At 48.4% G+C, this 24,795-nt stretch overlaps 1 protein-coding gene across 1 annotated transcript in view; it reads left to right on the top strand.

Moving 5' to 3' along the window:
* LOC138102822 (E3 ubiquitin-protein ligase KCMF1-like) overlaps window positions 1-24,795 on the top strand; it is a 156,606-nt gene that overhangs the window by 26,055 nt on the left and 105,756 nt on the right. The window lies entirely within an intron of this gene.

Genomic DNA, 24,795 nt, shown 5'->3' with positions numbered 1-24,795 from the left:
TGACACAGGTTTTTTCGGCACCTGTGTCCACCAAAAACTCCACTTGGTGTTTTTGGGGTCCAACTTCTAATTTTATCAAGGGCTCTTTAAGATGTTTTTGCCCCAGAGAATAGAGCCCCTGACCCCTTCAATTGTTCAAAATTTGTCCCTCCATTTGAAGGACTCCTTGGTCTCTCTGCTTTTTAAAACAGTACCAGTGCCCGTGGCCTTGTTTATTACAGTATGTGCAAATTAACCTCTTAGGTCCTTGAACAATTGAGGTAGGTTGTAGGGTAGGTTGTATATTGCAAGCACAAACCTGTGGCTATGCTGAGGGCAAATTTGGGTTTGCTGTTGTGGGATGCCCCCTTGGAAAGTTCTTTGTGTAGGAGGGTTGTGGATTGGAGTATTAGTGCTGTTATTCATTATTCGGCTTTTAGCCTTCATCCTCTCTTCATCCCTCCTAACAAAGACCTTTTGGGCTTCCTCCAGTAATTCATCCAGTTGCCTCTCTGGCCATTTTTCTAATTTTTCCAATTTCCTCCTGATGTCAGGCCAGGAGTGAAGCACAAAATGTACTTTTAGCATAGTCTTACCACCTTCACCGTCTAGGTCAATGACAGAATAAAGTTGGATGTTGTTCCTTAACCCAGCCATCCAAGCCGTTGGGGACTCATCCTTTTCCTGTTCCCCACAAAATGCCTTTTTCATATTATTAACTCGGGGAACAGCTTCTCTGATACCTTTTATAATTAGATTTCTGTAATCTTTCTTGTTCCTCCTGCCCTCTTCAGAATTTGGATTCCATTCTGGGTCTGTCAGTGGTAGTTTTTGCTCTCCAATTGGGCCCCGGTTAGAATTATTTTCTCTGTCCCAGACTGTCACTCCTGCGGCTCTAATCAGTTTTCGTTCCTCAATGGTGAATAAGGAGTGTAGGATGGATTGTATCTCTCCCCAATTATAAATATTAGGGCCGAGGAATTGATCAAATTGATCAGCTAGACCAATGGGGTCAGTCATAAGACTTTTCATCTCTTTTTTAAATTCTTGTACCTCAGATGAAGCCAGAGGTACAACTACATAACCAATTCCTCCTTGAGCATTTCCCATGGGTACCTCTCTAAGAGGTAAAATTTTAGACTCATGGGGAGTGCTAAGGCAGGTGGGACAGTCAGGTGTTTTAAATGATTTATTTCTAGTGCAAGATGCTGGGCCATCCTGGTTAGAAGAAATCCTTTGTCCGGTTGTCTTTTTGTGAGAGCAGGAAGGAACAGAATTTTCTTTTTCACTTTCATTCTCACTTTCTGAGTCCCTTTCGGTTGGGTGGCTTGATGAAGGAAGGACCCTTTCTTGTTCAATTTGGACCCTCCTTTCTGGAGGAGTTACTGGAGGAAGGTAGTCTAGGGGGTCCCACTTTGGTTGATTTAATTTAGGTTTTTGTTTTTCTTTCTGTTTGTGTTCTTCTGCAATGGAAAAAAATTGGTTTGAATTTTTATTAAGTCCAATTGAATTAGATTTAGTTTCCTCTTCCAAATCTCTTTTCTTGCCTTGTTCTTAATTTTGTTTTTGCCAATAATTTAACCAAATTTTAGCATAGTCTAATTCGTCAGAATGTTTTGGAGCTTTGTAATGTACATAAGAATGCAAAGCTTCACAAAGCCACTTTTCAGAAGACCCATACTTGGGCCATTTGAGCTCATCTTTGTTAATTTTATGTTTTGGCCACTTAAAAACACAGTACCTAATCATTTGGCACTGGTCTTTTTCTTTAGTTAAAAGATTTTCTTCCCACTTTAGGAGCATTTGTCCTAATGGACTCTCTGGGAAGATTTTGTATTTCTTCATTAGGTCTTTTCTTTTGCTATTTGCTTGTCCCATTTTGTTACTGGGAAGCAAACAAGTAGCTTGTGCAGAAGATGTTTTTTGGTGTTTTTTTTTATTTAATTAAATAAACCAAAGTATTATATTGTGTAAAACAATAAGAATATTGTATAAGAAGATAATATTACAAAATAACCTAAAATCAATACACTATCACAATATAACATTACAATGGTAATAGATTTATAAGCATAAAATACAATACAACTAATGTAGAGAAAAGTAAGTAGGGATAGTAGAGGTATAAGGGAATTAATGATGGTGAATCTGGGAAAATTAAATATGGTAGGCTGGTGAGAAACAAATATGGTGCACAAAAAAATTAATTTTCATTATAATAAGAATAATTAATGTGTATTTAAATTGTTTAAAGTATGACTGAAATTTAGATAATACTTAAAACTTAAGAGATAAGAGTTGTCTTTATTAGCAAAGGAGAGGTAAATTTAAAATATTTATAATTGAATTTAAAAAAAAAGAATATAATGAATAACACAAACAGTAATTCAAAATACCAAAGTGGTATCTTATGATTAAAGCAGATAAAGCAAATTACAACTATAATCCAATAACTCAAACAATCCGAACTAACAGAGAGTATAAAGGTGCTAGATAACACTGACCACAAGAGCCTAACTAAAACAAGTTAACAACAAAAGGGTGCAGTTCAAATTAAAAAGACACAAAATGGCGGCCGCTCCCGCCGAAAAGAAGAAAGGAAGGGGTTTAAAATGAGGTTTCTCCTCGGTTCTAGACCCGAGGAGACTGAGACACTAATAAAACTGAATTGGGGCTGCGCACACCCCTAAAACATGGAAACCTCCCCCCAGAAAGGCTGACCACCACACTCAATCTTCCCCTCTGTGTCCCTAAAGAGTGATCCCTCGTGGTGCCCTTAAAAATGAATCCTTTCAAGCACACTCACACACACACTGGGGATGGCCAACCCCACATTCACTCTCACAAAAGGAATTCCACACGGAGGTTTCCCCAAAAACTAGTAGCCCTTAAAAAGGGTAAGTCCCTAACTAAGTTCCGCTTTAAGAAGGGTTCAAGTCTTACCACAAGTCCTTTCCACCGGAGGTGTCCTTTCGTGGCAGCCCAGTAAATCCAAGGGAAAAAAACCCCCCAAAAAATCGAAAAAAATCAAAAATAATAAAATTAACCAAAATCCCTGGATTTTAGGGAAAAAATAGGATCCCGGACCGAGCCCCCAAAAGAGTTGGGAAAAATGAGACAACTCTTAGTCAAAAAAAAAAATTTAAATAATTTATTGAAAACAGAAAAGTGAAAAAAATTACAGAAATTAGAAAAATATAAAAATTTGGGATCCTATGGCTCGATAGATGGTATGCCCCAGGAGCACAGGGATTTTAGATCTTCTGGCTGAAACAGCCCTGGACCTCAGGTAGAGAAAAAGGACTTACAGTGCTAGGCTGGCTTTTGGCTGGTCCAAAAGCAAAAAAAAAAAAAATATTTCTAAAGGCTCCTTAATAGGAGTAGGCTTTCCTAGCACTGACCTCCACCTCAGCAAGGCTGGAGGGAGAAAAGGGCGTGTCCCTCGCTGCCTTATTGTTTTATAGTGCCTTTGCTCCGCCCACAGCCCGCCCACAGCCCGCCCCTTCGGTTTGAAGTGATTGGTGCTTTCCCTTTGACAGATTATCTCTGTCCACCAATGGCTCATCGTTGTCAGAGGGGTGGTATTAGTTGAGATAAGGGTCATTAAAATTCAGGTTGCCATGGAGCTTGCCTACAGGGTGGTGGCTATGGGGCTAAAAATAGCTGCTGGCTGTTAGAAACTGGGGTTTTGAAGTTGGTCCTGAGGCTAAAGTGCAAATTAGAACCTTAAAAAAAAATTAAAATACATCTAATACCTCTTAAAACACTTATAAAAGTAGACAATGAACATAGGAGAAACAACTCTTACAGTGTACAAGTGGTTTAAAGTTTGAAAAGGGATTTTAACTGGGGAACTTTTAACTGGGGAATTTTAACTGGGACTGGTGCAAATAAACTGCTTTGAACAAGTGAAAACCATAATAATAAAACTTGATTTGTGTATCTGGGCTGATGGGTTAACTTTAACACTCAATTTAAAAAATTGTTTAACTCAAAATTAACTAATTAAAGCACTTAACATGCAAAGACCAAGCTAATTAGGGGTTTCATGTATGACAAAATGGACCGGCAAGTGGATGCATGAGAAGTCACACCCAGCCAATTCCTGAAGCCTCGCCTGAGCCTTCCGGATCAACTGGGCCATCAGTTCCTGGGCCTTCGTTATGGTTTTGGACCTGGTATTGCTCAGAAACACCCACCTGATGATAAGGAGAGGGTCTTTCTGGCCCCGGTCCCACTGGAATATGAGCCCGTTGAGGTAGGGCAACCTTCCCATGACGATGAATTTGAAGGGCAGTTCCAATTTGCAACGGTGCGCCTGCCTCTCACGCATCTTAACCTCTACCTTTTCCAAGGCAGCCCTTGCCTCTGGGGTCAAGGTCCTAGGAGAACTCAGCTCCTCCTTCCCTTTCAACAAATTGAAAAGGGGGCTAGGTCTTTGGTGGTAATCCCTAGCCAGGGCCTGATCCATCCTAAAGTGCCACACAGTGAGTGGAGGTCCGCCAATGTTTGGGGATCACTTTTAATGGCCAATTTTTGAGGAACAATGGTCCTCTTCGTGATCTCTAACCCCAAATATTTCCAAGGGGGCATCTTTTGAACTTTGTCTTCCTGGAGAGTGAATCCAGCAGATGTCAAAACGTTGACGACTTGGTCAAGGGTGTCTTGAAGCATCTGGTCATCGGGAGCGCAAACTAGCATGTCTTCCATATAATGCAGGATGATGGCTTCTCTCATGGTGGCACGAATCGGGGACAGCAATAAAGCGATGTACCACTGGCAGATGGTAGGGGAGTTCTTCATGCCCTGGGGAAGAACTCACCAGTGGTACCACTTCATTGGGGCTTCTCGGTTGGTGGTGGAACCAAGAAGGCAAACCGTGGAGCATCGGCAGGGTCCAGAGGAATTTAAAAGAAACAATCTTTGATGTCAATAACAACCAAATTCCAATGTTGGGGGAGCATTGCTGGGGAAGGCATTCCTGATTGAAGAGGCCCCATGTCCACAATGACCTTGTTGATTTCCCGAAGGTCGTGGAGGAGTCTTCACTTGTCCTTCCCCGGCTTCTTGATGACAAAAACCAGAGAATTCCAAGGGCTAGAAGTTGGCTCGATGTTTCCAAGAGCCAACTGCTCCTGCACGAGTTTGGTGAGCGCCTTCAATTTCTTTCTTTCTAGCGGCCACTGATTCACCCAAACCAGAGAATCAGTTGTCCAATCTAACTTTTGAGTGGGGCGCTCCACAGTGGCTGCAATTAAAAATCCCGAGGGGTTTTTGGGATCTCTAATCTAACCCCCCATTGGGACATGGCGTCCCGTCCCCACAAGGGCGCCTGGTAATCAGTCACGAATGGGCGTAGAGTAGCCAATTTCCCGTCCAGTCCCTCAATTTGTACAATCCTCTTTGAAATCTGAGACAATTTTGTCCCTCCGATACCCTGGATTCTTCCTGCCATGGGTTGCAATTCCCAATGTGACGGCCATTCCCTGCAGGGAATGATCATGACATCTGCCCCCGTGTCCAGCAGGCCCTCCAAACAGATTGCGTCATTGCCTTGCCAGACATTGCAGTAAATAATGGGTTTATTTTCCCCCACCACTTCTGCCCAGTAGACATCTGGTGTTTTGCTGTCTACTGTGATTCCCAATGGTATGGGGATAGCCTGGGCGATGACTTGCCCCTCAGCTAGATAGAAGGGTGGGTTGATGCACCGTGCCACCAGCAGAAGTCATGCCAGGTCAGTCGTGAGAATGGCCGGGCACACCTCTAGCTCTTGAGGTGTGTGCTTAGTGTCTCCGATAGCCATGTACTTACAGCTTCCCCCTGAAGGCACCAATCCTCCTTCCAGTGGTTCCACTGCAACTACCGTCCACTGATCTGATCTTAACGAGTGGTCCGTTGCCGTCCCTAGAGACGGTGGTGGTTGAGGGCGCCAGGTTTTGCCAGGATTCCACGCTGTAGAGGGAAAACCCATATAAGAGTCACATCCGATTTTTATGTCACATCTGGTGAGTGGAGTTGTTCCTGATTCCCCCCCATTCCCCGCAGGTCCTGCCTCATTTTTGTCTCCACGCTAGGCAGGACCACGCTGCGCGCCTAGTTTTTTTTTGGCACAGCACCGGGTGCCGATGGTGTTGGCACTCTTCCCGCCCTTTCCCTTGCTGCATCTGCCACCCTTTTGGGGCAGAACCTAGCGAGGTGCCCCACCCCCTGACATTAAAAACATATAATTTCCCCCTTTAGTCTTTGTGGTGTTTGTGATTGTGCTGGAGTTTGTGGGTGGACTGCCATGGCCGTTGTTGGAATGGGCCGTCGAGGTGGTGGTCTGGCGTCCATTGTGGAGGCCTTCTTCATGCAGGCCTCCATGAGTGCAGGGAGCGTTGGTTCGGGGTACACTGGCAGCCCGGTGATCACCCTCTTGCATGCTTCGTTGGCGTTCTCTTTGGCCACCTCGAGGATGATTGTCAGGTGCATGGCCTGATTCTCTACTTGCCGCTCTACCTGCACCCTTATCTGGTCCACAAACTCAATAAAAGACTGATTAGGGGCTTGTCTGATATTTAAATAACTTTTGGGGGCTTCTGGGGTAGGTGTGGGAAAGGAAAGGAAAGCCTTCTCCGCTGCTGCCATGATCTTTTCTAGGGCGGCCTTGGGTAAAACCCAGGCCTACTCCTTAGGCTCTCTGTAGTCCTCCTCACCGCACAGGTGGTCCATTGAAAGAGTCAATTCGTCAGCGTCAACAGCCGTGCTTTGGTCTCTCCAGAGGTCCAGAATGAGTTCCTGCAAGGACCGCTTCCATGCCTGCTCCCACAGCATGTACTCTGTAGGGGTGAGCAGGCATGCAAACAGGTCCTTGATGTCCCAAGGGACAAGGTCATTGGAGGAAAAGGTGGCCTTTAGAAGGCCTTTGAAATACTCACTTTTCTTCCCAAATTCCTTCTGGGCCTTGCAGAGTTCTTTTTTATTTTGGTAGGAGAAAGGCCTCCATTCCCAAAGGCCTCCCCCTATCCCACCAAATGAAACTGCCCCCGGTTCCGGGCCCCAGGCTTACCGCATCTGGTCCCGGTAGCGTGGGAACCAGAAGTCGGAAGCGGGGAGGCAGGGTCAGAAGAGAAGGGGGAGGGAACAGGGGCAGGGCTGGCTTCCGCCCTGGAAAAGGCGGACCGGTCCTGAAGCACCTCCCACGAGGGAGGAGGGAGGGGCTCAGGGTCTTGGGAAAAGGGGTGTGGTGAAGGGCAAGGGGGAGGTTCCGGGGAGGTGGAGGTAGGGGAGGAGTTTCGGGAACAAGAAGCACAAGGGGGGGGGGGGGGGAAGCCGACCATGCGGTCCCCTCCATCTTGTGTCCTTTGGGGGCCAGTTTGAGGGTTCGGGAGGGATGGGAGTGAGGGACTAGGAGATAGGTAGGGAGACGGTAACGGGGTTCCGGAGCAACGGGAAGGACGAGGGGAAGGATAGGGAGACTCTCGGGAGAACTGGGGAGATCAGGAGGAACAGGGGGATGGGTAAGGGGAGTAATTAAAATCGGGGGTAGAGGGATCTGAACTGGGGATATTGAATTTAACAACTTTGGGGGACGGAACTGGGGTAGAGGGCTTGAGGATAGAAGCCTTGGCCGGCTGGCCCTGCTGACCCAGACCAGGGGACTGGGGGATTCGCGAGGATCCAGGGAGACTGGCACTACTGCGGCTACCCTGCCAGGTTGCTCCTCGAAAACCACCCAGAGAGGGATTAGGGAAGGGGTAGAGGTATGGGGAAGAACAGGGGAAGAACTGAGGGGCTCTTTTTCCATTCCCCTGCTTTCTTTAAGTGTAAGCCAGATTAAAACATATAATGGTATTAATTCGGACGCCTGGGTATCCCCCTCATTCACCTTTTGAGTGATCATCGCTCCCACCACGTTCCAGAAGGGGACCGAGGCCACATCTCCTGGGGACACCCATGGGAGATGGAAAAAGAGCCAACAAACAAATTTCTTTAATAACCCCTTTTTAAACTTCCCCCCCCCCAGGAGTCCCACAACTTGGAGATAAATTCCCTGCTGCTGTGCCGACAACCGTGCGCCCATTTGAAAAAACTGGGGGCCAAACACTCTCTTAAAAACAAAACTGTCGGCACAGTATACCTTACCCACAGCAAAACAACAAGGAAAAGGAACAGAAAAAAAAAGGTCTGGGAGCTCTCGGGGGTTCACACTCTCAGGGGTACACACTCTAACCCCCCCCCCCCCCCCCCCCCCGCACAACCAGCTGAGGCCCCTCTTTTGTCCCCTGGCCAATAGGGACACTCACTCACAAAGCTCCGTGGACGGGGTGCTGCAGGTTAGGTCCTCTCCCTGGGAAGCGATCCCTCTGGCACTGAGGGGTTGCCGCTTCCTGCCCCGGGGGCGCCACCCAGCAAAAACGGGGCTGCTGACGCACCAATGTATTTGCAGAAAAAATCCTCGGCGTGGGGTCTCGGACCTCAGGGAGACCTCATGTTGGGCGTCGGCTGTCACATGGACCGCTGCTGTCTACAGCCCGGGCTGGAGTGGGGAGCAGCTGGAGGCACGGAGCTTTAAAGCTGCTCTTCTGAAGCCTCAGCTCTACCCCGCGGAGCACCGGCTCCAGACACTGTAGCAGCCAGCAGCCCCCGACGAGGGGAGAGATAAAAAGTAGCGAGGAGGCTTGCCCCAGGGGCTAATCCAACTTTATTGAAGGGTCTCCTCTGAGGACAAGCCCCGCCTGCAGCGCGCCCATGCCTTACAAAGGGGGGGTGAACAAGGGGAGTACACCAACTAGGGACCAATAAGCGGATTAGGAGGGAGGGATGCTGAAGGGATGGACTCACATCTGGTCCAATGGTCTTGGTGGGTGGAGGGAGAGGGGTCACATGCCCCAATGGGGCGTCGAGGTTTAGGGGATTTCCAAGAGGGGAGGTATCCGAGGGAGCAGGATCTCAGGGGACTGATGGGGGCCATATAAGGGTAATTAGGGAGGGCTCAGGTGATAGACACCAAACCTTTGGGAACAACAGGAGGGGTTTGGGTGATAGGGAGAGAGCCAGAACAGGGGGGGGAGAACAACCATATGGGGAGCGGCTTGGGTCTGGGGCAAACCAACTGGGAGTAGGAGTGGGGAAGGTAAGGATGAACCACTGGGGTATAGAAAACATGAAAATACAATAAAAACCTCACATCACCACAATCTGAAAAAATTATCTCCATCACAGCTATTTCTCTTGGGCACCGGATACCTTGCTCCATAGTGCTCCACTGGCCTTGCTGCACATAGAGGTCTTCTCTGCAAAGGTATATTTCCCTCATTTGACAGGAGTTGCCTCCAGAGGCTGAGATTTTCTTGCTTTTTTCCAATCCTCTGGTCAATAACCACGTTCCAGGACAGGGATCTCAGTTGCCTGGCTTCACCACCATCTCAGTTTGTATCATTGGCTGTGGCATCCCAGATTCAGAGCAGCCAGGTCAGACTCATCTGTCTGACAGGTGAACTCTTTACGCAGCTCACGTCGCTCACCCAGGGACATGGATTGAATGATTGTATCTTCTGCTGGTTGTGAAGGTTCCTCCTCCCCTTCATCACTCACTATGTGAACTGATTTGGTCTTGGTTTCCTCTTTGAATGGGGGTGACTGCTAGTGGCTTGGGCTTTCCTTCTGGTTCAGCTGCAGGTCTTAAGGAGACAGTCCACTCAAGATGTAGAGGGGGTGTAGAACACACAATTTGGACTCTGCCTCCTATCTCTGTAACTAGGACAGACTGCTAGATTTGGAGGGTTGTGATCAACAACGCAAAGTCCAACTGGTGGCCAATTACTAGTGGTATTTCTTAGAGATGGATATTGGGGCCAATTCTGTTTAATGTTTATGAACAACTGGATAACGCAACTTTGTCCCCTCTCTACAAGTTTGCAGATAACACCAAATAGTGGGAAGTAGTCAATATGTTATAAGGCTGGGCTGTTATTCAGAAGGACCTCAACAGGCTGGAGAAATGGTCTCGTAGACATCTCATGTAGTTTAACAAGGACAAATGCCATATCCTGCATCTGGGGAGGTAAACATCCCATAACAGTTCAGGCTGAGCACCAACTAGCTAGAAAGCAGCTTTGCCGAAAAGGACATGAGGGTCCTGGAGGATAAACTGAATATGAGACAGCAGTATGCTCTTCTAGTGAAGGTCTAGCAAATACTGGGCTGTTTCAGCAAGTGTAGTAGCAGCTTGAGGGAAGAGATTGTTTCCTTCTATTAAGCTGTGGTGGTTTGACCCTGGCTGGATGTCAGGCATCCACCAAAGCCACTCTATCATTCCCCTCAGTTGGGTAGGGGAGAGAAAATATAACAAAAAGTTCATGAGTTAAGATAAGGACAGGGAAAAATCACTCACCAATTACCATCATGGGCAAAACAGACGTGTCTTGGGGAAATTAATTGAATTTATTACCAGTTAAAATCAGAGCAGGATAATGAGAAGTAAAACAAATCTTAAAAACACCTTCCCTCCACTCCTCTCTCCTTCCCAGGCTCTACCTCCTTCCCCCCCTACCCCAGTGGCACAGGGAGGCAGGGACTGGGGGTTATGGTCAGTTCATCACAGGTGGTTTCTGCTGCTGCTTCCTCTTCAGGGAGAGGAGCCCTTCCCCTTCTCCAGCTTAGGGTCCTTTCCATGGGACAGTCCTCCACAAACTTCTCCAACATGAGTCCTTCCCACGGGCTACAGTTCTTCATGAACTGCTTCAGTGTGGGTCCCTTTTCATGGGGGGCAGTCCTTCAGGCACAGCCTGCTCCAATGCCCCATGTGGTCCCAAGTCCTACCAGGAAACCTGCTCTAGTGTGGGCTCCTCTCTCGATGGGTCTGCAGGTCCCTGCCAGGACCCTGCTCCAGCATGGGCCTCCCATGGATTCATAGCCTCTTCTCAGGCATCCACCTGCTCCAGCATGGGTCTTCTCCAGGGGCTGCAGATGGATCTCTGCATCCCCATGGATCTCCATGGGCTGCAGGGGCACAGCTGCTTCATCATGGCTTTCACCATGGGCTTCAGGGGAATCACAACTCCTGTGCCTGGAGCACCTCCTCCCCCTCCTTTTCCGCTGACCTTGGTTGTTCCTCTCACATATTCTCAATCTGCTCTTCTCTGGCCACAATTCTGTGCAATAACTTTTTCTTTTTTTCTTAAATATGTTATCACAGAGGCGTTACTACCATCTCAGATTGGCTTGGCCTTGGCCAGGGACGGGTCCATCTTGGAGCTGGCTGGCATTGGCTCTTTTGGAAATAATGGAAGCTTCTGGCATCTTCATACAAGCGACCCCTATTAGTCCCCTGCTACCAAAACCTGGCCACGCAAACCCAATGCACCAGCATTTGGGATTCCAGGTGTGATCTCATGTCCAGTTCTGGGCTCCCTAGTACAAGACAGACATGGACATGTGGTGTGGTTGGCATGCCTGAGGGATTGGATTCCATCCAGAGGGACCTGAACAAGCTCGAGAAGTGGTCATATATGAACCTCATGAGGTTCAACAAGGCCAAGTGCAAGGTTCTGCACCTGGGTTGGGGCAACCCTTGGTATCAATCCAGGCTGGAGGATGAACAGATCGAGAGCAGCCTTGCTGAGAAGGACTTGGGGGTGCTGGTGGATGAGAGGTTGGAAATGAGCTGGCAATGTGAACTTGCAGCCCAGAAACCAGCCATGTCCTGGGCTGCATCCAAAGCAGCGTGGCCAGCAGGTCAAGGGAGGTGATTGTGCCCCTCTGCTCTGCTCTGCTCTGGTGAGACCCCACTTGGAGTGCTGCATCCAGCTCTGGAGTCCTCAGTACAAGACATGGACCTCTTAGAGTTAGTCCAGAGGAGGGCCACAAAAGTCATCAGAGGGCTGGAGCACCTCTCCTATTAGCAAAGGCTGAGGCAGTTTGGATTGGTTAGGCTGGGCTCTGGGGAGGCCTTATTGTGGTCTTTCAATACTCAAGGAGGGGCTTATAAGAAAGACTGAGAAAGCCTTTTTAGCAGGGCCTTTTTCAATAGGACAAGGGGTAATGGTTTTAAATAAAAAAGGGTAAATTTAAATGTTTCCCCATCCCTGGAAACATTCAAGGTTAGATTGGATGGGGCTCTGAGCAACCTGATCTAGTTAAAGATGTCCCTGTTCATTGCAGATCTTTAAAGGTCACTTCCAATCCAAATGAGCAGCATCTCTGTATTCTTCCCATGTCATTTGACCTTGCCTCCACTGGCCATACACATTCCTCTTTTGCCTTATTTCCAGGAGAAGATTCCTGTTCAGCCAAGCCAGCCTTCTGCCTTGCCTGCTTGACTTCCAGCATTTGGGAATCGCCTGCTCCTGTGCCCTTGGGATGTGATGTTTAAAAAGTGACCAGCACTGATGGACCCCAGCACCTGCAAAAACATTTTTCATGGGGATCTTACTCACTAGTTCCCTGAGCAGCCTGAAGTCTGCTCTCCTTGTGTCCAGGGTTGAGGTTTTGCTGGCACTTTTCCTTCTGTCACTAGAGATTTTAAAATCGATTGCTTTGTAGTTGCTGTGGCCAAGATGGCTGCCAATCACTTCTTCACTCACAAGATCCACTCTGTTGACAAGCAGTAGGTCAAGGAAGGCATCTTTCTAAGGCAGCTTCCTTAGGACCTGTTCCATGAAGTTGTCATCCAGGTTTTTAAGAAATCTTCTGGCCTGGGTTGTGTGATGATCCCAGTTAATTTCTGTCAAGTTGAAGTCCCCCATAAGGACAAGGGCAGTTGACTTGGAAGTGTCCCTTAGTTGCTCAAAGAACAATTCATCGGTGTCATTGTCCTGGCTAGGAGGTCTGTAGTAGACTCCCATGATAACATCTGCATTATTTGTTTGCCCCTTGATTCTTACCCAGAGGCTCTCAACTGTGCCATTGCCAACTGTGAGCTCCATACATTCTAATCCTTCTATTACATAGAGTAGCACCCCTAGCCTCACCTTCCCTACCTATTCCTCCTGAAGAACCTGGAACCGTCCAACAGGGCACTTCAGTCACAGGACTCATCCCACCAGGTTTCACTTATGCCAATGATGTCAAATCTCTGGGACTGGGCCAAAGCTTCAAGCTCCTCTTGTTTGTTGCTCATGCCGTGTGCATTGGTATAGAAACATTTCAGGTGTGGTACATTGTAGACAACACCTTGTGAAGCAGATTGAGGGATCCCATTAGTGCTTGTTTCCTCAAGTTTTGGCACACTGTCCCATCACTCAGCACTGGTGAGCCTGGTTTTGTCCCTTTCCCCCTTCCAATCTAGTTTAAAGCTCTATCAATGAGCCCCACTAGCTCCTGTGCTAGCTCTCTTTCCCCTCTGAGAAAGGTGTATCCCACCAGGTGTCAGTAGACCAGGTGTTGAGTAGATCACCCCATGGTCAAAAACACCAAAATTTTTTTGCTGACACCAACCTCGGAGCTACACAGTGACCTGATGGATCTGCCTATTCCTATCAATATTATTCCTTGTTACCAGAAGATTAAAGGAAATCACTATCTGTGCTCCTGATCTTTCTACCAATCGCCCCAGGGCCCTGAAGTCTCTTTTGATTGCCCTCAGACTTCCCTTTGTTATTTTGTCGATGCCAGCTTGAACAGCCAATAGGGAATAGTAATCAGAGGGCCTTACTAGACTGGAGAGTTTTCCAGTAATGTCCCTTATCCGAGCCCCTGGGAGACAGCAGACTTCCCTGTGAGTTGGGTCTGGTCTGCATATTGGACCCTCCGTTCCCCTTAGAAGGGAATCTCTTATTACAACTACTCTTCTCCTCTTAACAGAGGATGTCGTGATGTGAGTACAGGTAGGGTTGCTTTAGGAGGGCCCTCTATCCCAGAAGGACCTTCGCCCACCTCATCAGTTGTCTGGCCTTCTAGTTCCAGGGCCTCATACCTGTTGTAGAAGGTGCCAGTCCTACTTGTCAAATTCTGAGGAGGAACCTTCCTTCTGGTACATGCGACCTGCTTCCAGCCATTGTCTTTAACAGAACCTTGACTAATTACCCTGCAGGGTTCTGAGTCAACCTTCTTCTCCACTACAATGGAGGCTTCAGACTCCTGAGAGTCTTGAGACTGTAGCACCTCTGAAAATAACTGTTCAATCTCTTGCTTGTTTGTTCGAATATTATGTAGCCTGTTCACTTCCTCCTGTAGCTCCTTCACCTGGTGACACAGCTCAACCACAGCACACCTTCTGCAAAAGAACTGCTTGTCTGCCCCAGCCTCACAGAGAGGCATCAAGCACTCCCAGCAACCTGTGACCTGGAGAGCTGCATCTACCATCAGCAGGTCTGTCTGTAGGCCTCTTGGCATGGCTGGGTCAGTGACTCCAGCAGCTACAAGGGATTGAGCTCTATGGCATGTCAACACCATAACTGAGGAAGCTTACACTAGTACGCTAATAAGGCTGGGGATGAAAGGATCTCTTTATGCTCTTCTCCACCAGCTACCACGTCTGTTTGCTGCCTCTTGGCTGATCCCAAATGGTCAGAGAGGAGCCCTTCCTGCTCGTCCTTCCTGCGCAAAGTGCTGTGCAAACTGCCATGCAATGCCTTCGCTGCATGCCATGCCCCTTTTTTCCCACTCCTGTTCACTATGCTCTGGATTGCTCGCATTCCCTAGAGGCATTTAAAACTCCCTTGGATGCTGTGTTGGTTTTACACGGCCTGTTTTTTGGTAGTGGGGAGGCCACAGAGGTGGCTTCTGTGAGAAACTGCTAGAAGCTTCCACCATGTCCAGCAGAGCCAATCCCTGATGGCTCTGAAGATGGACATGCTGCTGGCCAAGGCTGGGCCAATTACACATGATGGTAATGCCTCTGTGATAACATATTTAAGAAAAAAATCAAAACAAATTTGGCACGCAGTTGTAATTTTCCAGCCAGAGAAGAAGAGGAGGTGAGAACATGTGAGGGAAACAACATGGAGACACCAAGGTCAGTGAAGAAGGAGGGGGAGGAGGTGCTCCAGGCACCAGAGCAGAGATTCCTCTGCAGACCGTGGTGATGACCATGGTGAAGCAGTCTGTCCTCCTGCAGCCCATGGGGATCCACAGGGGATGCAGAGATGCAGCCCGTGGGGGAGATGCCCATGCAGGAGCGGGTGGATGCCTGGAGGAGGCTGTGATCCAGTGGGAGACCCGGTGAAGAGAGGGGGCCCCTGCTTCCAGGCTGGAGCAGCCTGTCCTTGGAGGACTGCACCCCGTGGAAGAGTGACCCATGCCACAGCAGCTTTGGGACAACTGTTTGCCCATAGGAGGAACTCATGTTGCAGCAGTTTTGGGAGCACTGCTGCTCGTGAGAGTAGACCCACATCGTTCAGGTTCATGGAGAACTCATGTTCTGTCCCTGAACAGCAGAAGAACTCAGGTGATGAACTGACCAAAACCCCCACTCCCTGTCTCCCTGCGCTGTCAGTGGGAAGGAGGGAGGGGCTGGGGGAAGAAAAGGTGTTTTTAAGGGCTTATTTTACTTCTCATTATCCTCCTCTGACTTTGTTAGTAATAAATTCACTTTGTACCTCTAAGTTGAGCCTGTTTTGCCCTTGGAGTGTTTTCTCCTGGTCCTTGTCTCAACTCGTGAACCCTCTGTTTAAATTTTTTCTCTCCTCTGTCCAGCTGTAGCAGGGGAGGGTGAGTGAGCAGCTTTCGTGGGTGACTGGCGTTTGGCCAGGGTCAAACCAGGACAGATGCTTCTGGCAGCGCCCCCTCTTCATCTGATTGGCTGCTGGGGGCTTCCGGCTTCGCACGAGGCTGAGGCTGCTGCTCATGTGTTCCTGAGCTGGCGACCCCCCCGTACAGCCTCATCTAACCCTCACCCCTGGATTTACCTCAGTTGCTGCTGCTGCTGCTGTCATCTCACTGACTGTGGCATGTAAAAATTATGCAAGACTGGAAGGGGATCATATATTTTGGATACTTCTTGTGTATGCCAACAGGAAGGAAATTAGAAACTTTAAATCATGAAACCATTGTGATGACCCTTGCTTATGAGACCAAGAGAAAGCAAGATGGATGTGTGGTATGACAGGCAGATGTTTGGGTTGTGTATTTGGAGAAAGTACAAGGCGATAGCTAAGAAGCACATGCACTGGTGAGTTAAAGAAAGAAGTTGGGGAGATGAGCGGAACAAGATTAAAGCTTGACTGAAGTAGGCATTAAAGTTCTTGAAGCTTTTTATTATAAAGACTGTACAATTCCCATATTAAAGATAGTATGTTCCTAGTATTGCTTTTCCTTGTAAACAATTGTAGTTTCTGTGGGTTTGGTAACTGACTGAAAAGAGAGATTCTCTGTGATGATGAGTGGAAGTGGTTGTGAAGCCATTCTCTTTGTTATGTTTCCATCATAAGGAAATGTTTGAGAATTCCTCAAGGTAGAATGGGGGTAATATTTAAACGATCTGGCATAAGGGTTTTTATGTTCTACTATAAATTTTTACTTTTCCCAAAACACTTGTATTATTTTGGGTTCAGACAAACCCTTAGTTTTGCAAGTCAGACCATTGTCTGGGTGTGAGACCTGCTGAGAAGAATCAACAGAAGAGTCTCCCCTTATATTACTGTGCAGACTCTGGGGGATGGGGAGGGGGTGTGTGTGTTTTGCCTTCAGGGATATAGGACTCAGTTTGCAGGGGAAGAGCATTTTGGGATTGTACAAGACTTAGTATATGGTACTTAAGGGAAGGCCCAAAGGCAATGGAAGGGTGGTATTAAGATGGATTGGAGAGGAATAAGCATAGGAAAATAGAGGGATAAGGGGATAAAATGCCCAGTCATGTTGCTGGTCAGTACACTTGTCTGGCCATGCCCTGTGCCTGATCAATGCAGTCTGTCTTCTCTTATCAAATGCCTCAACTAGTCTTCTTAGATGAGGAGGTTCTCTATTTTGCATGCGTGCATAGTGGTCTAAATGCCAACAGAAGGGATCATGGAATTATAGGGGCTCCTGAGCCTGAGGTCTCAGCAACTGGAGTGTCTTCCAGTTGTGTAGGTGTGTGTAATAGCTAGTAAAATTCAAGCTGGACTATCCAGAAAGTAGGATGAGAGGCTTGGGAGCCAGATATTGGAGAGGTGGTAAGTCTGCAGCAGTTACTGGAGACCAGAGGGTCTCAGACAGAGCTATTGGAAAGGCCATAAGTCCAGATGAGCCACTGGAGTGACCTATTTGTGTGTGCATGTGTCTGTGTGAGGCAACTGGAAGACCAGGGGATCCAGATGCCAGCTACTGGATAGATTGAGTGTCTAAGGCCAGTTACTGGAGGAACCCAGTGTGTGTGTGTTTGCATGTGCACATGTATGAGGTCTGAGTACCAACAGCTGGGGTGGGGCTGCAGGCCTTGAGAGTTCTCATGCCCAGTTGCCAGGAATGGGGCTAGCTACTGGAGGGATTCATATTGTGCATATGTATGTATTTTCCATTATTGAACTTTCATCCTGATCAGCCAGAGAGAGGAACAGGCCATTAGTGCTGTTTGTGAGAGTGCTGCTTTATTTTTCTGTATTGCTCTGTGTGGCTGGCCTTGTATGCATGTATTGTGTGCAAGTGTGCCTATTTGAAATACAGGCTCACTTAGTTTTGCTACTTTTTTGACCTGGCACTGTGGTAGCCTTGCCTGTACTGAGCTACCAGCTTCAGCACCTCCTAAAAGAGTGTACCTTTTGAATAAAATATCCAGTTTCCACCTAGCCTTGTGTAAAAGTAAGAGTTTACAAGGAAAAATGAGTTATACTATTTGTTAAAGAAGAGTTCAGACCCTGGATTCTGAGGCAGAGTCAGTTTATTTCAGCTCAAGCTGGGTGCCTCCAGAGAGGGACTCCGAACAAAGAAATCCTTGGGCCTTTATACCCTTACAGTCTGTGCACCTGATCTTCACATGCACTGCGTGCACCCCTTGGTCCAATGGTGATTTATGGTCTGGGATCTTCTAGCACCTCATTGGATTCTTTCTCCATGTCCACGTGGGCAGACCATTAGCTGCTCTTATATTCCAGTTTGGGCCAGCCTTTGGGCCCTCTTCTCAGTACCAGGGTCTCAGCCCCTTACATGAAGGAATCCAGTCTTTCTCTATTTCCTCCCCCACTTAGCCATTCATGGTAACAAATGGAGTTCATTTAAAGTTCACTGTCTTGGGGTGACCTTATGATGTGTATCCCATATCGCTGCCTATGCCCAGAAATTAATTCCTGTGCCTTTCCATGCCTCTAAACTGAGCCTGAGAGGGGGAAGGAAAAAACTGAGCAAAACTTTTTCAAAGCAGTTTGCAGCTTGTTCAAGGTCACACACAGATAGCAATTTGTTTCCAGCTGCGGCAGGGGAGGGAGGAAGCACCCGGCTTGCTGCTCCCAGGACAGTTTTTTTTTGGCCAGTGGTTCAGCTGCTTTGTTCTCCAGAGAGAGACTGAGAGTTGGATTTTTCCTTCTCTGGAATTCCGGATTTTCTCCCTTTTCTATTGGACTGCTTGATTGCTTTAACACCAGATCACATCGGGAGGACTTTCCACCGGGCACAGAGGGCCTGGCCCTGGCCCAAGCCCCAGCTCCGAGGGGACCAAAGGGAGGACTCTAGCACTGTCCCAGGTTTTTTTCTCCACAGCGAGAGATTTTATTATTTAGCATTATTTTTCTTTCCCGTGTGTTTGTTAAATAAATAGTTTTATCTCCTTCACTTTCCTTTGAGGAAAATCTATCTTTTCCCAAACCTGGTGGGGGAGGGGTGGTTGTGCCTTCTCTCAGAGAGATATATTTCTAAATTTGGCCAAACCGGAAAAAATTTAGTGGTGCCCAACTGTGTGGCTCAAAGGAAAGTGAAAAAACCTGTAGTAATTATATTTTGGTTTGAATTTACTTATTCTGTGTTGGGGTAAAGTAGTCACCATGCTGGTTGAGTTCATAATATCTCTCTGGCTCGATGTACTCATGTCTTTCTGGTCCTTAGGGGCTTCATTGAGGTACTAGTGCTTTTTTGGTCCCTAGGTTTATTTGCCTACCCACAACTTGGTCCGATCTTATCCTTGATAAGGAATTTTTGCAGAGCAGGGACACGAATTCGGATTTCTATTTTGCTGTGCTCGGTGATAATGATTTATAAGAAGTTGACAGAGGTACAGGCAGCTGTTCAAAGTGTGTATGATAAATGGTTTCTCTGTCCTAACCCCAGTCCTAGTCTCAGTAGCCTGTTTTGGGAATTTATTAGTAACTGCATCCAGATTGTTAGAGGAGGAGGAGACGGGGTTTCCCTTCCCTTTAAATTTGATAGGTTATCTTTTGATAGTGTTCCGTTTCCCCTGGATGTTAAAGAGACCACCCTCCTGGTATTTAATCTGGTAACCTTCCTCTATGTGGTTCGCAGCTTGTCTAGAATAAGAGCTCAGATCTCCCGGATGACTGCTGAGACACCTGACCCAGAGGTGGAACATCCTGAGTGGTGTGGGGAATGGGAGGATATAGGCCAAATCTTGAAGAAATTCTCTGACCCAATGGTTTGCAAGTTTCCCCCTGAACAAGTTCAGAAACCAGCTGAGGTGGGAAAATATCTGAAAGAGAAATACAATGACAATTCTAATGAGAACAAGCTCCTTGCAATATGTTGGGCTTTGGCATATGCCTATCGCACACTGCAGCAGGTAAGGGTAGAGGGGCAGGAGGATAAATCAGCAAAGCCTGCAGATACCCCAGTCACTCAGGCTGCAGATAAACCAGACAGCAAGCCCAAACCAGATGGAGGGTCTAAGCCACTGACAGTGGCTCCTGTCACGAGGAAAGAACACACAACCAAAAGTGATCGCCCATGTTGGGGTCTCCTCCCCCTGCCATGGAGCCCTGGGAGAGGGGCCCTGGGGGGGAGGCACGGGGTTTCCCTGCCCCTGGTCAGCCTCGTTCCCCATTGGTTGGTTTGTGTTCCCCTGTGCGGGCAAAGCAGCTCGGGTCCTGTGACTGTAGCAGAATCTCTCAGCAGAGCCCCGGCCATGCGGCTGGGGAAATAAACATCTCTGAAACATCTAGCAAGAATCCGTCCGTATATATTTCTTTTCCACGGGACTCCTGGTTGGATATAGGCGTGTTGCAGTATCCCCACTGCAACATAATGGTGGAGATTTGAGGGCAGAACGATCCCCGATCCCTAAGCGATTTTGTGTGAGTAAACCCTGGAAACTTTGGATTCTTCTTCTTGGTTTTGTTTTGCTATTCCATATCTAAACTATGGAGGAACCGTGGGAAGACTCTTGGCTTTCAGAGCCGCATATGGACATTTATCTTAAACTTAAAATGATTCTTGAACAACGGTTTGTAAATTTTAGCTTGATTCAAGCTCAGAAAGAACTGAAACACTTCCTGGCATGGTTGTTTAAGAACTTTTTCTATGTTTCTTGGGATTTAATTCTTACCAAGAGCTTTTGGAAGACCATTTGGACCCAGTTAATATTTGAGTCAAAATATATGCCGATGGAAGAATATTTTCGTGAATATTATTTAATAACCGAGACTGTTGAGCAATGTCAGCTGTGTCCTGGTGAAGGGAAGCCTGGCTCAGGGACCGTGCGACCTCGGCCACGTGCACCGAGCGCTCTGCGAGCAGCAGCGAGATGGTTCCTGTGCGCGGGCGGAGCCACGCGGGCCGCAGTGTCGGTGGCGGAGCGAGGCGCGGCAGGAGCAGCGGGGCCTGGCAGTGCCCGCCCGGCCCCGTGCAGTGCGTGGTGGAGCGAGCCCCGTGAGTGCCCGAACGAGAGGGGCGGCGTGCGGGCGGCGGCTGGCGGCGGCGGAGCGGAGCCGTGCCCAGCCGGAACGCGCGCTGGAGCGGGGCACGGGGGGGTCATCGCTTGGGGGCCTGGCTGAGATGCAGCGCCTGTCAGTGGCAACGAACCTGCGACCAGAGGAGGCGACGCACGGAGAACGGAGCGGCGCGGCCTGGCCCGGCCCGCGCAGCCCCAAACGCGACCCTGGGAAAAGCGCGCCGATAATTCCAACACGGGAGCGACCGAAATGAGAGCAAAGACACAGCGAGACAGAAAACAGCAGCCACTCGGAAAAAGGAAAAGACCATGGTAGCTAAGATCTTAGGGACAGTGAAATGGTATAATGTTAAACAAAACTATGGTTTTATAACAAGGTGTGATAACCAGCAAGACATATTCGTGCATAGAACTGCTATTAAAAGGAATAACCCTGAAAAATGCATCCCAAGCTTGGGAGATGGAGAGGTGGTGGAATTCAAAATCATACAAGGTAGAAAAGGGTTACAAGCATCGCAGGTCACTGGGCCTGATGGTGCTCCTGTAAAAGGCAGTATACATGCTAAAAATCGTAGTCATGTTAGACATTATCTCCATTGTAAACCCCCCCTACAGTCTCCCTTTCCTAATCCCACCTTTCCCTTTCACCCTATGTCTTATTACCCCCAGTGTATTCCCAATCCGTTTTTTCATCCATGGTTTCCCTCACAAAACCCTGCCTTTGCCAATTGTTTCCCCTACAATTCCTCTCCGATGCCGATGGGGGGATGAAAAGGGGGAGGGAAGAGATTGAACCCTCTCCTGCCTCAGTTTCCCCACAGGCATGTCCAGAGAGTTCTGTCTCCCTTCTGTCAGCCCTAAGATGTTCCACAGAATCTGTTTGGACATTTAAAGACTCAGGAGGGTGGCTTGTTTTGTTTTGAAGCAGTTCTTGTTATGTTTATCCAGTTGTCTTCATTCTCCTTTTATTAAAATAAAACGGGTGAGATGTTGGGGTCTCCTCCCCCTGCCATGTAGCCCTGGGAGAGGGGCCCTGGGGGGGAGGCACGGGGTTTCCCTGCCCCTGGTCAGCCTCGTTCCCCATTGGTTGGTTTGTGTTCCCCTGCGCGGGCAAAGCAGCTCGGGTGCTGACTGCAGCAGAGTCCCTCGGCAGAGCCCGGCCATGCGGCTGGGGAAATAAACATCTCTGAAACATCTAGCAAGAATCCGTCCGTATATATTTCTTTTCCACGGGACTCCTGGTTGGATATAGGCGTGTTGCAGTATCCCCACTGCAACACGCCCAGCGAAAGATGAGGATAACGCAGGGGAAGGAACCTCAAAGGATGCAGGGGAAGGAACCTCAAAGCCACCAACTGACTCAGGCACAGAAACCATCACTGAGTCCATGTCCATAAAGGACCTTCACAGCCTAAGAAAGGATTACACCCGACGGTCTGATGAATCCATAATAAGTTGGATGGTCCGTATTTGGGATGTGGCAGGTGATGATGTGATGCTGGATGGTGCTGAAGCGAAGCATTTGGGATCCCTGTCACATGATCCAGTGATCGACCAAGCGATGATAAGGGAGGCTGACTCTGTCAGTTTCTGGAGACGAGTCTTGACAGGCGTGGGCGAAAGATATATGTGTGGAGATGATCTCTACATGCAGCAAACCCCGTGGAAGACCATAGAACAAGGGATCCAGTGACTGAGAGAACTAGGGGTGGTAGAGGTTGTCTTCACAGATGACCCAGGATTGAGGAGTCCAGACCGGGCCAGAGTTATTCCATACATGTGGCGAAAACTCATACAGCTTGGGCCACCAGAATACGCTTCTGCTTTGGCAATAATGAAACCGGACTACGGTGGGAATGAGACTGTGCGGGATATGGCAGTGAAACTCTAAGCATATGCAGACTCTGTGCATGGCCCAACACATGCAAGAATCGCAGCTGTGGAAACACATGTGCAGAGAATGGAAGATAAGATGGAGAAGAGTCTCCAGGAGATTAAAGAGTGCCTTCTCCGCGGACGTTCCCCAGAGAGAAGGAGCATCCCACGAAGTGAGCTGTGGAGATTCCTGTGTGACAGTGGGGAAGACACAAAGATGTGGGGTGGACAACCCACGTCTGCTCTGGCAGCACGAGTGCATGAATTGAAGGAGCGCAAGTTTCAGAAAGGAAGTTCTACCAAAAAGGAAGTAGCTCCAGTTGCCTGTAGCCAAACTGCCGGAAATGATAGAAAAGACGATGACATGTCCAGTTCCCATGAAGGAACCTCTAAGATGCAGGCCCAGGGAAAGAAGGATAACTAGGCATAGAGGGGCCCTGCCTCTAGCCAGGTAGAGGTCAGGGAAAACCGTGTATTTTGGACTGTGTGGATTCGTTGGCCTGGTACATCAGAACCACAAAAATATGATGCCTTGGTTGACACTGGTGCACAGTGTACAATAATCCCATCGCAGCATGTGGGGGTAGAATCTGTTTCTATTTCTGGTGTAACAGGTGGATCACAAAATTTGACCTTGGTGGAAGCTGAGGTGAGCCTGACAGGAAATGAGCGGAAGAAACATCTCATTGTGACTGGCCCAGAGGCCCCGTGCATTTTGGGCATAGACTTCCTCCAGAACGGGTATTTCAGAGACCCGAAGGGACTCAAGTGGGCTTTTGGAATAGCTGCTGTGGAGACAGAGGACATTAAGCAATTGAACACTTTGCCTGGGCTATCAGAGAACCCGTCTGCAGTCGGCCTTCTGAAGGTGGAAGAACTAAGACTACCAATTGGTACCTTGACAGTGCATCGCCGACAGTACCGGACAACTTGGGATGCTGTGATTCCCATCCACAAGATGATCCGTGAGCTGGAGATCCAAGGGGTGGTCAGCAAGACCCACTCACCCTTCAATAGCCCCATCTGGACTGTGCGCAAATCGGAAGGAGAATGGAGATTGACTGTGGACTATCGTGCCTTGAATGAAGTGACTCCACCACTGAACGCTGCTGTGCCGGACATGTTGGAGCTCCAGTATGAGCGGGAGTCCAAAGCAGCGAAGTGGTACGCCACTATTGACATTGCTAATGCATTTTTCTCCATTCCTCTGGCAGCAGAGTGCAGGCCTCAGTTTGCCTTTACCTGGAGGGGTGTGCAGTACACCTGGAACCGACTGCCCCAGGGGTGGAAGCACAGTCCCACCATCTGCCATGGACTAATCCAGCCTGCACTAGAAAAGGGTGAGGCTCCAGAACATTTGCAGTGCATTGATGACATCATTGTGTGGGGGAACACCGCAACAGAAGTGTTTCAGAAAGGACAGAAAGTTATCCGGATTCTCCTGGAAGCTGGTTTCGCCATCAAGAAGAGCAAAGTCAAGGGACCTGCTCAAGAGATCCAGTTCCTGGGAGTGAAATGGCAAGAGTGACGGTGTCAGATTCCCACTGACGTCATCAATAAGATCACAGCAATGTTTCCACCAACCAACAAGAAGGAAACACAAGCTTTCCTAGGTGCCATAGGCTTTTGGAGGATGCACATTCCTGAGTACAGCCAGATTGTGAGTCCTCTCTACCTGGTTACCCACAAGAAGAACGATTTTCACTGGGGCCCCAAACAGCAACAAGCTTTTGCCCAAATCAAGCAGGAAATCGCTCATGCGGTAGCCCTTGGCCCAGTTAGGACAGGACCCGAAGTGAAGAATGTGCTCTACTCTGCAGCCGGGAGCCATGGCCTGTCCTGGAGCCTTTGGCAGAAGGTGTCTGGTGAGACTCGAGGTCGACCAATGGGATTCTGGAGTCGAAGCTACAGAGGGTCTGAAGCCAACTACACCCCCACAGAGAAGGAAATCTTGGCCCCCTATGAAAGAATTCAAGCTGCCTCAGAGGTAATTGGCACTGAGGCACAACTCCTCCTGGCACCCCGACTACCGGTGCTGGGGTGGATGTTCAAAGCAGAGGTTCCCTCTACCCACCATGCCACCAATGCCACATGGAGCAAATGGATTGCTCTCATCACACAGCGCGCCTGTATCGGAAAACTGAATCGCCCTGGGATTTTGGAAATAATCACAAATTGGCCTGAAGGTGAAAACTTTGGTCTCACTG

Source organism: Aphelocoma coerulescens (assembly GCF_041296385.1).
Source record: "Aphelocoma coerulescens isolate FSJ_1873_10779 chromosome W unlocalized genomic scaffold, UR_Acoe_1.0 ChrW_unloc_scaf_2, whole genome shotgun sequence".
Taxonomy (NCBI): Eukaryota; Metazoa; Chordata; class Aves; order Passeriformes; family Corvidae; genus Aphelocoma; species Aphelocoma coerulescens.
This window is presented reverse-complemented; position numbering and strand designations above follow the sequence as displayed.